The 11955-nt window shown below is 32.3% G+C and overlaps 2 long non-coding RNA genes across 2 annotated transcripts; one reads left to right on the top strand and one right to left on the bottom strand.

Moving 5' to 3' along the window:
• Positions 1–650: 650 nt before the first annotated feature.
• LOC128213104 (uncharacterized) lies at positions 651–5104 on the top strand. The gene is made up of 2 exons (XR_008257682.1): positions 651–3239; positions 3311–5104. It is a non-coding gene; the product is annotated as an uncharacterized LOC128213104 (long non-coding RNA).
• Positions 5105–9122: 4018 nt separating this feature from the next.
• LOC128213100 (uncharacterized) lies at positions 9123–10654 on the bottom strand. The gene is made up of 2 exons (XR_008257679.1): positions 10547–10654; positions 9123–9679 (listed from the first exon to the last, which is right to left on the bottom strand). It is a non-coding gene; the product is annotated as an uncharacterized LOC128213100 (long non-coding RNA).
• Between the last annotated feature and the right edge of the window lie 1301 nt (positions 10655–11955).

Raw genomic sequence — 11955 nt, 5'->3', positions numbered from 1 at the left:
GAGTTATCACTTGGACAAGCTTTAAAATTATTTAACCATTAAAGGTCACTGTGACCTTTGACCCTAAAATCAAAAGGGGTCATCTTCTGGTCAAGCCCAACCTTCATGTCAAGTTTGATGACCATATGTCAAGGAATTGTAGAGTTATCACTCGGACAAGCTTTGGTCTACCGACACACTGACCGACGGACCAACATGTGCAAAGCAATATACCCCTCTTCTTCGAAGGGGGGGGGCATAAAACTCAAGTTGGATAACTCTTTTTTTCATATAATATAAATTATAGCCCTTTATTATTCAACTTAGAAATTCTGGTTACGGTTTTGCATGTTATCTAATTTTACCAAAGCTTTGCAAGCTTTGCAACCCTTGAAAGTGGCGAATAGTCTAGTGCACTTTCTCTGTGATACCTCTTGTTCTTTTCCATACTTCTTTCCAAGCTTTACTTACTATTACCTCAGAAAGAAAAAATACACAGTTTATTTTAATGCATTTATTGTAAAATGTGTATCATTCTTTTGGATAAAATATATATATAGATATATAATATATTTCTTTTTGTTAAATTGGTGTATATATATATATATATATATATATATATATATATATATATATATATATATATATATATATATATATATGTACCAATTTAACCAAATAAGACTAAGATCAAGCACTTATCTGTGTTGAACCTGAGTTCTGACTCAAGGTGATGCTGAATATAGAATACTGAATATGAGCCCTGCTTTGTTTCGAAAATTAATTTTAAATGATACAGTGGTATGGTGTCCTGTCAATTGTTTGGGTACATATTTCTCTACTGATGTACATTAATTTATTTTAATTATGCACTTCAAGAACTGATAAAGGTTAAAAAAAAGACTACAAGTTGATTTCATCCTTCTCTGTCTCAAGCTTATCCTCATTTATGTTAATTGAAACAAGTTGAGGGTATACTGAGCCTGAAACCTTGAGTATAATGAGAACAATAACCACAAGTGTTAGTTGTACCTTGATATATCTGGTTTATTTTAGATCTGTTATATTGGTGTTGTTAGATGATTTATGTTATCTTTATTGTACATGACTGTTTATGTTGTAATGTGGTACTAAATTGTTGAGTAATTTATGAGATATTGACCAAGTAAATGTTTTTAGTGTATATTCAATGCTACCAGGTTTATACATTTATAATTATGTTATCTACTACAATAAATGTAATGATTAAATCATATTAAAACCACCCTTGATAATAACCTACTTGGTTTATCAGAAGAATATATTCAATGTTCATACGAATTTCATCACCTTTGCTCAAAAACTCAAGTTTTCTTACCTCTTTTTGTGAAGTCCATCTTCTCACAAATTTGTAAATCATTGACCATTTAACATATCCTGTGAAAGTTTTAGAGCAATATTCCACTTTCAAATATTGTCTGTTTAAAAATCAAATATTGTCTGTTTAAAAATCAAATATTGTCTGTTTAAAAAAAAGTGTCTAAATGTTGCCCTAATGTTACGAGTGCACTTCCGAAGGTTTTGCAATTACATTTTTAGCTCGACTATTCGAAGAATATGGAGAGCTATACTACTCACCCAAGCGTCGGCGTAGGCGTCACCCCTTGGTTAAGGTCTTGCATGTTAGCACACATAGGTTAATATCTCAGCAACTACTTGATGTATTGCATTGAGACTTTATACAATGGTATTCAACCACCCAAACTCATTGAATAACAAAGTTAGATAATTGTATTTTGCAAATAATGGCCCTTTATTATTACACTTAAAAATTCTGGTTAAAATTTTGCATGTAATCACATTTATGTTAATATCTCAGCACATTATGTATTGCATTGAAATCTAATCTAACAGTGATCCATGCATTCGCCAAAACTTTTTAATCGTTACACTGAAAAGAGGCGGAATAGTCGAGCGCGCTGTCTCTGTGACAGCTCTTGTTAAATAAATCCTTAGGCATGTAAATTACAACATGCAGTTTATATTTTATGATAATATTGATAACAAATGAAATTAAGGTACATTAAAATAATAACTCCAAAATTAACATGTAATAATTGATATATATCTGTTTAAAATGTTCTTGCATTAAAGTTTAGTAAGTGTAGAAACTACTTTTAAGAAAATAAATAATTTTGAGTTTTAAAGCATTTCATCGCATGTAGTTATTTAAAGTTTTAATCTTATTTATTATACAACAATTGTGAAACATGTTACATAACATTATATTAATCACACTCGTGATGTAACACGAGAGTGTGGTATTTTGTTGTGGTGGAAACAGGATCCTGGAGGAAATCCACTTGTCCGGCTTGGTGACCATGCACCCAGGACAGGAATCGAACCTGGGCCGCCTAGGTGAGAAGCGAGTGCACTTACCACTGCTCTTACCCAACATCCAAGATTACAGAAAGAAGTCCAAGGAAGATAATCAAGAAAATAAGAAAATCAGTTTTTTTGCCACTCCTGTACAATTCGGAAAATAAATTGTTCTGATTCTTATTGGGCCAAGGTGATGCTTTGTGCAATGGTATCATGTGACTAGTGACTCCCTTCATTGTTTGCGGTCATGAATATATTTATAAGGGTGGTATGGCGTCATGTCAATTGTTTGATCACTTTAATATTAAATATACAGTAAGCTCATTACCTGTATATTTAATATGTGCTGAGCAACCTAAACTGATATGGGCTTCATTTTCTTCATTAATGTGAATACATTTTGGTAGGCTAGGATGATTTAGCCCGTATCATGGCAGATTATTCTTGCAATCTTTGTGTGTCTAAAATGTAAAATATATCTTCTTTCAACTCATTTATTACTTTCAATTATTGTATTGTATATAAATTGATCCTTATTTGAACATATAGGAACATCATTTATTATAAAACATCAATTGCTTTGTCTTTGTAAGGAATAAATTAAATTAATTGAAACCTTAAACTTTCCCATTTGTTCATCAACTGGTTTAAATTAAGGAACTGGTTGACAGGGCCTACATACATTAACAATTATTGTTTGTACTACATAACACTGTATTTTAATGTCCTTTGAAGGTTTTTCATGGACTTGTATAGATCAAACATTGAGTGTATCATACGCTTATATAGATCCAATTCTTTAATGAGTTTCATACACTTATATTATAAATCCAATCTCTGAATGTGTTTCATACCCTTGTATAGATCTATGGTTTATTGTGCTTCATACACATGTATAGGTCCAATCTCTGAATGTGTTTCATACCCTTGTATAGATCTATGGTTTATTGTGCTTCATACACATGTATAGGTCCAATCTCTGAATGTGTTTCATACACTTGTATTGTAGATCCCATAGTTGAATGTGTTTCATACCCTTGTATGGGTCTATGGTTTATTGTGCTTCATACACATGTATAGGTCCAATCTCTGAATGTGTTTCATACACTGGTATTGTAGATCCCATAGTTGAATGTGTTTCATACACTTTTATAGGTCCAATCTTTGAAGGTGTTTCATACAACTTGTATTATAGATCCAACGTTGAATGTGTTACATATGCTTGTACAGGTTCTATCTTTGAATGTGTTTCATACACTTGTATGGGTCCAACGTTGAATGTGTTACATATGCTTGTACAGGTTCTATCTTTGAATGTGTTTCATACACTTGTATAGGTCCAATCTCTGAATGTGTTTCATACACTTGTATGGGTCCAATCTCTGAATGTGTTTCATACACTTGTATAGGTCCAATCTCTGAATGTGTTTCATACACTTGTATGGGTCCAATCTCTGAATGTGTTTCATACACTTGTATAGGTCCAATCTCTGAATGTGTTTCATACACTTGTATGGGTCCAACATTGAATGTGTTACATATGCTTGTATAGGTTCTATCTTTGAATGTGTTTCATACACTTGTATGGGTCCAACGTTGAATGTGTTACATATGCTTGTACAGGTTCTATCTTTGAATGTGTTTCATACACTTGTGCAGATCCAATATTGAAAATTTGTGCAATTGATGCGTTTGTGATCTCTATTGTTTTCATGAACTTATAGTTATTGTTTATTTATTTCATCTTTAGCTCAACTTTTGGAAGAATAAGGAGAGCTATACTACTCAACCTAGTGTCACTGTCGACGTCACTCTGTCGCTTCACACTTTTGTTAAGGTTTTGCATGTAAGCACCTTCCAAGTCATTATCTCAGGAAATGCATCATGTATTGCATTGAAATTAAGATATGAGTCCCCAATTATCCAACCTAATTAGTTATTCATGTAAAATAACTCTATCTTGCATATAATGCAAATTATTGCCCTTTAGTATTGGTCTGAAATTCTGGTTATGGTTTTGCATGAAACCACACATAGGTTAATATGTCAGCAACTGCTTGATGTACTGCATTGGAAATTTATACAAAGGTACTCAACCATCTATCCTACATGTACTTGAATAATTAAGTTTGGTCACCCTGTTTTGCATAGAGTGCATATTATGGTCCTTTATTATTTTATTAATATCCTGGTTAAAGTTGTGCATGTTACCACATTTAAGTCAATATCTCAGCAAATGCATATGTATTGCATTGACACTTTATATAAAGGCTCCCAACCATCCAACCTTCTTAAATAACCAAGTTAGATAACTCAATCTTGCATATAATATGAATTTTTCCCCTTTCTTGTTTGAATCAGAAATTCTGGTTAATGTTTTGCATGAAAGCACATATAAAACTTTGCGACTACTTCATGTATTGCTTTGAAACTTTATACAATTATGTATGATAACTCTATCTTGCATATTATGCAAATTTTGCCCCTTTATATATTTAACTGGTCAAGACTTTACATTTTATCTCATTTTACAGTGATCCATGCACGTTTCACTAAAGCTTAAAATCCTTAAAAATAAAAGCAGAAAGTCGAGCCCTATTACAACTCTTGTTTTGTTGTTGTTGTTTTTTATACTTTTTTTACTTTTTATTTGCTGAAGTTTGTTTAATATTAACAATTTACAATGTTATTGTTATGGCACAAATGTACATGTAGGTCATATTTGTTTTGATATGCAGTAAATACATTACACAGTTATACCTTATACAGTGTTTTGACTTGAATTAATCCAACCCTCTTCGCTGTATGAGTTTGTAAACTGTAATTGGAGTTCTAAAGCGGGTGTTAGATAAGGGACTGGTGCCATTAAATGCATGTTCGGTTTTGAAGATCTACAGAGCTTATGTTTGTATGGTATACTCCTTGCCGATATATATATAGCTTTATTTCCCCCATTTTCTGGAGATGTACATGGTATAAGGTAATACAAACATAAGAATGAATAATTACAAACACAATACAAATTTCATAGTACATAGATATAAAAGGAAGTCACAGTAACATAAATTGCAACAAGTTTGTTTTATACGCATTACGTTGGTCTCATTTATAATTTAGCCACTGCATACTGATCTTACAGACGATTAAGAACAGTGATCATGCATCTGCTAAAATCAATAAACAGTTGCCTTTTAATTTAAACAATATTTCTTCGAAAGCGAAATAGAAATAACTGTTTAAGGATTAGTTCATTTTGTCGAGTGGCATTGTCATTGGTGAACTGCACACATCTTAATGCGTCTTAGTTAAATAAATCATTGCATAATTTAGCACAGTTGATAAGGAAGTCTAACTGTACATCGAGTATCTTTACCAAATGTTCGTCGATTTTGCCAAGTGTGTATAGAATGAATGACTGTCTCGATATCGTATTAAATAAGTCATACATCGGTTCACTCAAACTTTTAATCCCCTCTAGGGATTAAAGTCTCGAATAGCTATTGTTATTCGAGCAACACTCGAAGATCAAGTGCTTGAGCTCATGGCTGCATTGTCGATGACATATACGGCAATCAATCGGCTGGTCTTGGGGACGCTGGCAGCACAGACATGCTAGCAGCTTCATGAGGGAGAGGCTCTCTGGACGAGCTCTCGCGACGGACCACACACTTAATAGGCGCAAATGCGGATGGATTTGTTTAAACAGATCAAAGTCAGAGCTTGTGTCCATTCTCGCTTTCCATGCATTCACTTCGTGGGTGTAGACAGCTGTCTTGCAGACACGTTTTCCATATGTACTTGTTTGGGAATGACGCTTTGACTAGGTTTAGTATAATATACTTTAGGCAAAAGTGATGGGCCACTTCAAGTTGGTGTATGTCTACTCGCGCGAGTCCGTTCCAAACTAAATAAGAACATTGCTTATCATGCATGTAAACGTATAATCGCATTTTATTGATCACGGTCAAATAACGAGTCACAAAGTCATAAAAGAGCACTAGGTGCATATCATTCTTCATTATAGTTGGACTTAACTTTTGATTATTATTTTTGTTCTATCTTATGAAAATCACAAAGGATACGTCAAGAGTCGTCACATAATTCATTTGGAATGTTCTGTTAGGTGGTCGATCTAAGAAGTTGTTTAAGGAATAAATTGCGGGGTTGATGTCATTATCGGGGTATAAACGAATCCCCGATAATGACATCAAACCCGCAATTCATTACTTATATTTACACCAATAGTTCATTATTTCATTCAAGAACTGTTAATACAAATACTTCCTTTCATTTAAGAAAACGTTTCAGTAATCCTTACATACACATCCTGTAAAATGAAGCGACCCGACTGTAACCGGAAACATTTTATCGAATGACGTCACGATAACGCGGGAAAAAATAATTCACTTATAATCACTTTTAACGTAAAATGGAAACACTTATGACAACAATACATTTAACATATCATACATTAACACTTTCTTAAATGTTAGTTTATATTTACGGGACCTGCTGAGATAATACAAACAATAACAAGATGAACATTTTCATTCTCGACTTTCCAATAGACCATAATCCTTTGCTGCATGGTGACTTCCGGTTTATTTCCGGGTTATGACGAAGTACAATAACAGCGATAAATACGGACAAATTATCATTCCAGGTTTGTTATAATTTATTTATTTTTATTAGATTCGTCATTTTAATGAGTTTATATTACATTATTGTGATATTATTTGAATGTCATGAGCTATAAATCGCTTGACTGTTTACTAGGACAGTTAGTTCTGGTGGGTGGGGTAGATGGTTCAGAAAAGACTGCAGTTACTATTCTTATTGGAGTATTATAAACAACAAATTCTCATCTATTCTAAAACATTTGTTTTGAAAATTAACACAAATAATACATTAGTCTGTTTTACTATCTGCCAGTCATAATCTAATGAGGAATCTGTATGTACATTACCAGGTATAACTAATAGTCTTATGAATGAACATAAATAAATCATCATCAATATAAATTATGATATTTATACTGCTGTGTGTATTTTATTACTATGTAATAAACATTTTACTTAGAGTAATTATGTCATGCTGTCACCTGTGTAGTCTTCTGAATGATTTGTTATTTTCAAATATTATGATGGCCACTGGACTAGTCGCATACCCCCAGGTCTGGAATTAAATCGGATTCCAGATTGTCTTAAAACCCATTCATAAATAAGTCTGAGAGTAACTTACTTTTTTATAAAAATATGCTTTTTATGTTCCATTCCTTTCTTTACAGATGTGATTCAAATATGCTGATGTTACCTTCTGAGACCATTACTTTCAATGAAGAACATTACTACAATTGGTTGGGCTGCTAGATTGGTACATGTAGCAACGTGATGGACAGCTAGTACCTGACATGCTATTGTTGGTTTGGCATCTATTGCTTACTGGGCCGCTATATTGGATGGACCATACGTGTTGGTTGAACAATTATAAATGGTTGGACTGGAAGTGTTGGTTGGACCACCAGTGTTGTTTGGACTGCTTGTTGGACAGAATGTGTGATAGACAACTAGTGTTATTTGAATCACTGTTGGGTCATATTGGTTTGATTCCCATTGCTAGTACTTGTTGGATCTCTTTTGTTGGTTGAACTGTTGTTTTTTGACTGTTATTATTGATATTCATACATGTATAATATGTAAAGTGCTTAGTATTCAACACTTATTATTGTTATTGTTATCTTAAGAAATATTATTATTCAAAAATCATATAAATATATAAAATTAAATATTTTTTATGTCCTTGTACTTAAGTTATGTTTTACATTTAAAATGTGCATCATAATGTTTTATTATATGAACACCTCTTTTTATAGATAGTTAAATAAACATTAATTCTGTACAACCATTTTTTGTTTCTTTTGCTACAATTTGTATGATAGTGTCAGACATTTTCTACAGAAATGATAAATTTGTCCTAAAAAAAGCACAGCAAAAAAATCAGAGCTCATGGTAACTTCTTTAAATGCTGATTCTCATCAAAATGAATAAGTTGAATTGCATCATTGAATGTATGATTCTTCATTAAATTTGATGAGATCTCCTGCCAATTGACCTTTAGGGACATGCACCTTTAAAACTGCAATCTTACAGATTAACTGATTTTGATATCATTGCCTTCAATTCAGTCAGTCATATAAGATGATTCACAAAATAACAGATCTCAGTTGTTTGAAACACTGTCAAAAGACTCCATTTTCTTAAAGCGTTAGAAACGCTTTTTAACCATAAATATATCCATTTTCAAACAAAGATACGTACAAATGTTATCTGATCTATCAGCAATCTTTTATCACTGGTTTTCAGACATTTTTTTGTCAAAACGGTCATGATAATTCTGTAAAAATGTTTTCTGATCTTCCATCAGCAATCTTATATCACTGGTTTTCAGACATTTTTTGTCAAAATGGTCAGTCTGAGAATGCAGCTTTAAACTTGAGCACTGTATTTACAATGATGAACAATTTTAGTTATGAAAATTAAAATACATAGGAGCAGATGTATTGAATCATTCAAGTCTTGAAATATTATGTATGATCTTGCTGGACATGAGCCTATTGTTTCTGGAAATTTGCATGTGTACCAAGTTTCATTTAAATCTCAAGGCTGTTTGAATTTGGGCCAAGAAAATATTCGGCCTACAGTACTGCGCTAACGACACCTAGGCTTATTGACTATAACAATACTAAAGTAACATGATAGGAAAAATTGCCCACAAATGTTAACTCGATTTTATGTCTTTTTAATATTAACCATGTGAGTTTACACAGTCATTGGAATAAAAAGATCATAGACAATCATATTAATAACAACGGCATTTTTTTACAATTTAATAATAACATTAAACATGATATAATTCAATAACAATAAATTGTCCTTGGTATGCAATAATCCCTTTAAAGGTTCATTTGCCAAGGGTTAAAAAACCACATCTTGCTTCTTTTTGAAAAATCTCTTGTTCCGACTGTTATCGGCTATAAAATGTTGTTTCACATCCTGTGTCATAATTTTAAGTTCTAAATGTCTACTTTTTGTACCAAACATTTAAATTTATGTCACTTGTGTGCATTTCTTTAGTCCTTGCAGTCAAGGAAAGTTTTCATTCATATTGACACACTTCATTTATTTTATCTCTGTTCTTGAACCGATTCCGTCTCTTGTGTTTTGCACAAATTTTTCTTGTAAAACCACTGATATAGCAGGTGCTATCAGATCAATGGTATCAACTGCCTACTCCTGTTGAGCATCAACTTGGCCGAATCAAACATCCAGAATGGATATCTCTGAAATAAAATAAATAGTTTTATCATCATCCAACTTAGCCAGAAAAAAATAAAAAAATAAGAGACTCTTAACTGTTAAAGCTGCACTCTCACAGATAAACCGTTTTGACAACTTTTTTTATTTGTTGTCTTGGAAAGAGGCAATTTCTGCGTAAATATCTGCAAACCAGTGATATAAGCCTGCTGACAAAAAAAAACAGATCACCGATTTTCATATCTCCATTTGAAAATTATTATTTTATGGCTAATTTTAAAAGCGTTACTAACGGTTATTTTATTTACTTAAAAATGAAAATCTGCGATCCAATGTTTTGTCAGCAGTCTTATATCACTGGTTTTCTTGCACGTTTGCATAAATTGGCAGTCGAAGACAAAAAAAAAAACAGTTGTCAAAATGTTTAATCTGTGAGAGTGCAGCTTTAATATCAGTCAGATATTTAAATAGTTACAATTTACTAGTACAATATTAATAAGCTGTTATTTTAAGACCTGCATATTTGTTTACATACAGCACAGCAGTCAGTATTTAAATGCCCTTCTTAATCACATTTAAGCTTCATTTACTTGACTGTTTTGAAGTTGCAGATTTTAACAATTTCACACAAATTGCAACATATCATTCATTTAATTTAATAACAAACTCAACAAACCACAATTGAATGCATACTTCATAACAACCAATATGTATTTGAAGTCTTTGAGAACTACTATGAAAGTCTTTACCATTATATTTGTTATTTTACCCCACCCACTTAAATGTGTACTGAAGTTGGGTATAAACGTCGAAAACTTCATTGACATTTACAAAAAACGGTAGAAATTTATAGAAGAATGTATAAACTGATGTTCCTAACAGGTTTTACTCACCTATCGATCTATTTTGCCAATTATGCTCTTCCTTTCACTCGTATCGATAACTAGGAAATTGAATGCGGAAATAAACCGGAAGTCACCTTTGTCGCAAAGCATTATGGGCTTCTGGAATAAGGCGAATTCTCGACTTTCCAATAGACCATAATCCTTTGCTGCATGGTGACTTCCGGTTTATTTCCGGGTTATGACGAAGTACAATAACAGCGATAAATACGGACAAATTATCATTCCAGGTTTGTTATAATTTATTTATTTTTATTAGATTCGTCATTTTAATGAGTTTATATTACATTATTGTGATATTATTTGAATGTCATGAGCTATAAATCGCTTGACTGTTTACTAGGACAGTTAGTTCTGGTGGGTGGGGTAGATGGTTCAGAAAAGACTGCAGTTACTATTCTTATTGGAGTATTATAAACAACAAATTCTCATCTATTCTAAAACATTTGTTTTGAAAATTAACACAAATAATACATTAGTCTGTTTTACTATCTGCCAGTCATAATCTAATGAGGAATCTGTATGTACATTACCAGGTATAACTAATAGTCTTATGAATGAACATAAATAAATCATCATCAATATAAATTATGATATTTATACTGCTGTGTGTATTTTATTACTATGTAATAAACATTTTACTTAGAGTAATTATGTCATGCTGTCACCTGTGTAGTCTTCTGAATGATTTGTTATTTTCAAATATTATGATGGCCACTGGACTAGTCGCATACCCCCAGGTCTGGAATTAAATCGGATTCCAGATTGTCTTAAAACCCATTCATAAATAAGTCTGAGAGTAACTTACTTTTTTATAAAAATATGCTTTTTATGTTCCATTCCTTTCTTTACAGATGTGATTCAAATATGCTGATGTTACCTTCTGAGACCATTACTTTCAATGAAGAACATTACTACAATTGGTTGGGCTGCTAGATTGGTACATGTAGCAACGTGATGGACAGCTAGTACCTGACATGCTATTGTTGGTTTGGCATCTATTGCTTACTGGGCCGCTATATTGGATGGACCATACGTGTTGGTTGAACAATTATAAATGGTTGGACTGGAAGTGTTGGTTGGACCACCAGTGTTGTTTGGACTGCTTGTTGGACAGAATGTGTGATAGACAACTAGTGTTATTTGAATCACTGTTGGGTCATATTGGTTTGATTCCCATTGCTAGTACTTGTTGGATCTCTTTTGTTGGTTGAACTGTTGTTTTTTGACTGTTATTATTGATATTCATACATGTATAATATGTAAAGTGCTTAGTATTCAACACTTATTATTGTTATTGTTATCTTAAGAAATATTATTATTCAAAAATCATATAAATATATAAAATTAAATATTTTTTATGTCCTTGTACTTAAGTTATGTTTTACATTTAAAATGTG

Source organism: Mya arenaria, chromosome 13 (genome assembly GCF_026914265.1).
Source record: "Mya arenaria isolate MELC-2E11 chromosome 13, ASM2691426v1".
Lineage (NCBI taxonomy): Eukaryota > Metazoa > Mollusca > Bivalvia > Myida > Myidae > Mya > Mya arenaria.
The sequence above is the reverse complement of the archived record's forward strand: the minus strand, read 5'-3'. Positions and strand labels throughout refer to the sequence as shown.